Raw genomic sequence first — 6,000 nt, 5'->3', positions numbered from 1 at the left:
TTCTTTGTCTTTTGTCTTTTTGTCTTTTCTAGGGCCGCACCTGTGGCACATGGAGATTCCCAGGCTAGGGGTCTAATTGAAGCTGTAGCTGCCGGCCTACACCACAGTCACAGCAACTTGGGATCCCAGCTGCGTCTGCAACCTACACCGCAGCTCATGGCAACACTGGATCCTTAACCCACTGAGCAAGGCCAGGGATTGAACCTGCAACCTCATGGTTCCTAGTCAGATTCGTTAACCGCTGAGCCACGACAGGAACTCCTGCACGTTCTACTTTGATTTCTTGATTTGTCTTGCCATAGAAACTTATCTTTTCTCGTAGATGACTTTTTCTTTTTTTTAATCAATGACAGGGTCTTCTTTTTAAAATTTTTTTAAAAATTAAGTTATAGTTGATTTACTATGTTGTGTCAATTTCTGCTTTACAGCAAAGTGACCCAGTTATTCTTTTATGTATATATATATATACACACACACACATACTCTTTTTCTCATATTATCTTCCATCATATTTTGTCACCAGAGATTGGATATAGTTTCCTGTGCTATGCAGTAGGATCTCATTGTTTATCCATTCTAAATGTAATAGTTTGCATCCACCAACCCCAAACTCCCAGTGCCTGCCACTCCCTCCCCCTCCCCCTTGGCAACCACAAGTCATTCTCCATGTCTTTGAGTCTCTTTCTTTCTTTCTTTTTCTAGGGGGATGGGAGGGAGGATGAGGGAAGGAGCTTTTTTCTTGGGGTGGGGGGGGAGGTTCTGGGGATTGAGGAGTGAGGGATGCGGTCCTTCCTTCCGGTCCTTCCTTCCTTCCTTTCCTTCCTTCCTTCCTTCCTTCTTTCTTTCTTTCTTTTCTTTCTTCTTTCTCTCTCTCTTTCTCCCTCTCCCTTTTCTTTTCTTCTTTCTTTCTTCTTCTTCTTTTCTTCTTTTTCTTTCTTTCTTTCTTTCTTTCTTTCTTTTTCCCTTCCTTCCTTCCTTTCTTTTTGCTTTTTAGAGCTCATTTGAAGCATATGGACATTTCCAGGATACAGGTTGAATCAGAGCTACAGCTGCCTTCCTACATCACAGCAATAGTAACAGGGGATCCAATCCATGTCTGCAACAGCACAGCTAATGGCAATGCTGGATCCCCAGCCCACTGAGCAAGGCCAGGGATCGAACCCACATCCTCATGGATATTAGTCAGATTTGTTTCTGCTGTACCATGTCGGGAAGTCCCTGTTTCTCTTTTTCAGATATGTTCCTTTGTGCCATATTTTAGATTCCACATATAAGTGGTAACACACGGTATTTGTCTTTCTCTTTCTGACTTCACTTAGTATGAGAATCTAATTGCATCCATGTTGCTACAAATGGCATTATTTCATTTTTTATGGCTGAGTAGTATTCCATTGTGTATATGTCTTTTTGTGTGTCTCTTTAGGGCCCCATCTGCACCATATGGAATTTCCCAGGCTAGGGGTCGAATTGGAGCTGCAGCTGCTGGCCTAAACCACAGCCACAGCAAAGCAGGATCCAAGCTGCATCTGCAGTCTACACTGCAGCTCACGGCAATGCTGGATTCTTAACCCACTGAGCGAGGCCAGGGATAAAGTAGTATCATCATGGATACTAGTTGGGTTTGTAACCTGCTGAGCAGCAACAGGAACACTCTGTCCATTTTTTTTTCTACTTTATCATTTTCTCCTAACTGAACTTATTTCATTTCCTGTTAAGTCCACAGATAATCTCAGGAAGTCCCCAAGCCTGAACTCCTTCTTTTGCTTAGGGAACAAAGTACACTTTGAATTGCTGTTTCACACCATCTTCCTCACCCATCCATCTAATTCAGCTAAAGATCTTCATTCTCTTTCTTGAATCTAATCCAGTCTCCCCACCTAGAAGCTTTTCAGGGGAAGAACTGTTCCTCTGATTCTTTTTTTCCCATCTTTTATTCTTGACTTTCTTACTCTTAATTTGTTGCTTGTCACCTCTCTCTGGTGAAGTCTTCTAGATTAACTCTCCTTAATAGTTCATTTGGTAAACACATAGCCAGGTCTGAAGAGCTTGGAGGGGTGACAGGGATTCATTCACAAGTTCATCATTTCCCCCTGGAAACAGCCACTCTCGCTCTAGCATGTGGCCCATTTGGTTTGCTAAAAAGTTCCTATTACTCAGGGTTAATTGCCTCTGGCACCATACTTTCCACTTTCTCCAGAGCACCACTGCAACTGGGTCCAGCCTTTAAAAATCAAATTAGATTTTCTTCTCTATGAGTTGTGCTACTGATATTTTTTAATATTGTCTGAAAGCGGGGATAGAAGCATAAGTTCCTTAGCCAGTTCTGAGTCTGAAGTGGATGTGGCTTCACAAGATTTGAATTTAAATCTAAGCCTATCATTGTTTCAATATGTGGCCTCAAACAAGTGATTTAATCTCCGAAGCTTGATTTTGTTACCTAAAAAGAGAGGCGTTGTACTTTCCGCACAGCATTGCCATAGAATTAAAGAGGCAATATCTATGACAGCACAATTTTCAGCACACAGTTAGTGCTCAATAGAAGGTTATTGAGTCTAATCTAGTTGAAGTGTCAAGATTATTTTGGAATCTGTCTTGGAGGTCTGTCTCCTCATGGTACAGGTCTGTACAATTGGATTATCATTCTGTGAGCACCTAATTTGAATCCTAGGTACACAACATGGAGCTATGGCGATAAGTAAGACCTGGTCTCTGGTCCTGAATTCACAGTCCTGTGAGAGAGGCAAAGAGAGTTTGAAGGGACTGACAGAGGGGTGCCTTAATTAGATATGGCGTCTTTGTAATGTACCAACTTAGCTAGGCTGAAGTACATTCCCCGTAATTCCTCTTCCTGTATGTTTCCAGTTAAGGTGGGCCACCAGTGAAATTCTTGTGAGGAAGCAGCCCCGCTGTCACTTATCTGTGAGCTCATCTCCTTGGTGAGAGGTAACACCAGGGCTGCAACTGCTCTACCTTCCCTGGATCCTCTTCCAGCTTCTCAGACTCCTGAGCCAGGTGTTTTGTTCCCCGGGCCCTGGCTTCTGTGGAACCCTCATACCCACAAGATCAGAAATCTCAAGAACTGCCCTGGTTTTGGTTTGTCTTCATGGGCCCCAGTTCATGCTTTTTGTTCTGGTTTGTTCTTGCTGTCCTCCACTTTCCATCTATCTTCCCTTCCTAACTGCACCATTCAAGCTCCAGCATTACATGTGAAGGTGATAGCCTTGCAGAGTTTCCTTAGCTAGATTCCACAAGGTTCTGCTTCTCTGATTGAACCCTGATGTAAACATCAGGTGAGGAGTTCCCATTGTGGCGCAGTGGTTAAAGAATCCGACTAGGAACCATGAGGTTGCGAGTTCGGTCCCTGCCCTTGCTCAGTGGGTTAACGATCCCACGTTGCCGTGAGCTGTGGTTTAGGTTGCAGACACAGCTCGGATCCCGCGTTGCTGTGGCTCTGGCGTGGGCTGGCGCCGATTGGACCCCTAGCCTGGGAACCTCCATGTGCCGCGGGAGCGGCCCAAAGAAATAGCAAAAAGACAAAAAACAACAACAACAACAACAAAAAAAAACATCAGGTGAAAGGTTGGGCAGGTGCAAAGGGGAGGATTGGTCAGGGAGCAATTTTCCACCTATTGAGCCCTTACGAGACTGGCATCCTAGGCTGAATGGAGATTCCGGAGCAAGAAGATTTGTCATAATGTCTCCAATATTTTACAACTTGATTTCTAACTTTATTTTAGTTATGGAATGCTCTCTTAAAATTAAATCTTAGGTGCTTAGTAACAACAAAAGGCAGTTTATAAGGGGTTTAATGTGTCTCCCAAAACTACATATTCAAGTCCCAATCCCTGGTACCTGTGAATATGAGCTTATTTATAAATAGAGTCTTTTCAGATGTAATCATGTAGAGTTCATGCTGGATCAGTGCTAAATTCATGACTGGTATTTTATAAGAGAAAGGAGAGGGAGATGTGGATGCAGAGACACAAACACTTAGGGAAGAAGGCCAGGCAAAGACCAAGACTGGAGTGATGAGTCTATAAGCCAAGAAATGCCAAGAGTTAGTTAGCTGCAACCACCAGAAGGAAAGAGAGAGGTATGGAAGGGATTTTTCCAGAGCTTCCAGAAGGAACCAACATAACCAGCACCTTGATTTCAGACTTCTAGCCTTCAGAGATACAAGAGAATACCTCTGTTGCTTTAAGGCTTTCAAACTGTGGTATTTTGTTTCAGCAGCACTAGGAAACTGATATACATGTCAAGGCTGAACTGGACTGGAGTTAGAGCCACTTGCTCTCATCTATTCCCTCAAAACCAGACACCTCCTGAGATACTTCTGTGGATCTTGGATTTTTAGGAAAAGCTTGAAAGTCCTCGTTTTAAAGTTTCCTGCTTTAGTAGTCCCCAAGGTCTGCCAATGGGCCCATCACAATAGGGGAACCTTGTAGCCCTGATTCTCCAATCCCTGCAACACCCTGCAAAGCAAGCCTTTGACTGTTTCTATAAAGTGGGACGGTGTTTCCGCCAGCCACATGTCTAGGGCAGGCCTGAGATTCCCAGAGTTAATCAACCCTCTGAGGACCCCAGCCCAGTCACTCCCCAGGCCTGGTGAGCACCCCAAAGGCATGATTATCTGATGGTTCTTGCACAACTAGCACCGGGGCCTTTTGCTTAATTAATCACAGAAACGTTCCTGCCTAACTTCAGACAACAAAATAATGAGCAGGCCTGTGAGAGGTTCAAAGACTAGGAAAAACAAGCGCTCCCTAAGGAAAGAGCCTGTTAGAACAGGGAGGTCAGGAAAATCTATTAGAACTGCTGCTTGCCTTTTGTTGCATGCCCCCTTTAATATAATGATAGTGTAAATGTGTGTATATAGAAGATTAACACATATACTATTTGTATTTTAGAACCAGAAAATGTTGAGTGTTGAGAGGGAGCCCAGAGACCATCTGGGTTAACTAATTTTTTTTGTAGATGAAGACATTGGAAGTTAAATGACTTACCCAGGGTCAAGTGGATGGAGCATGACAGAGCCAGCCTCCAACTCAGATCTCCCAGCTCTAGGGCTGTACAAGTGAGGATAGAGGGCACTTGAGATGGAGGCTGCTTAGAAGTCAGAAAAACACCAAACGAGAGGGTGGTGGTTATATAAAAACTCCTCAGAGTTAGAGGGCAGATGTGAGATCAGAGCTCAAAGCACTACAGAGGGTGAAGGAAATGATAAGGCACTAACATGTCAGAGGGTGGAGGTCAGTAAGAGCCTGTAGGGCAGTTACAGGATAGAGGCCAAATTAATGAGGGCTTAAGGGTTTGAGCATGAGACTTTTAGGTGTTCTAGGTTTAACGAGCCATGAAAACTATTTTCAGGGAGCTCAAGACAGTTCAAGAATTGAGACTAGATCTGAATTACCAGAAAGGACTGGGTCAATATAATAGGAATAAATGCTGAGGGGGTGCAGAGGTTGGGATGGGGGTGGGAGTCCTTCCAGTTGCAATGGCATTGGAGTAGGAGGTGTTAGGCATGTGAACACTGGGTCATGGATGTGGCACACAGAGGGAACAACTTTTTCAGGATGTGATGTAGGAAAATACTAGAGAGGTAGGGAGACTGGGAAATCAGATTAACTAGAGCAGAAGGTACATAGTGGCAAGATCAAGTGTGTAGGGCTGTTTGAAGAGGATCTTCTCTGCGTAGAAGGAGCAGGAAGCCACTGCCCAGGGTCACCATTATTGAATTCAGGTTGTGCCTTGCACAAGGGTGCCATGTCTACAGGGTTGCCAGCCCTTCACATCACAGACATATCTTAGGTGAGAGCCTGAGGGAGGGAGTGGACTCTAGGCCTCTGCAGAATCCTAGAGCAGTGATGTTGAGCCCCGTCCTACATAAACCCACATGGATCCAAGGCCAAGAACATATTCATTAGCACTTATGTGTCCGAGGCTGTGCCCTTTAACTCAGACCTTAAAGGTGGGTTTAAGCTATGAGGCTAGAGGTCCTTT

This window comes from Phacochoerus africanus, chromosome 4 (genome assembly GCF_016906955.1).
Source record: "Phacochoerus africanus isolate WHEZ1 chromosome 4, ROS_Pafr_v1, whole genome shotgun sequence".
NCBI lineage: Eukaryota > Metazoa > Chordata > Mammalia > Artiodactyla > Suidae > Phacochoerus > Phacochoerus africanus.
The sequence above is the reverse complement of the archived record's forward strand: the minus strand, read 5'-3'. Positions refer to the sequence as shown.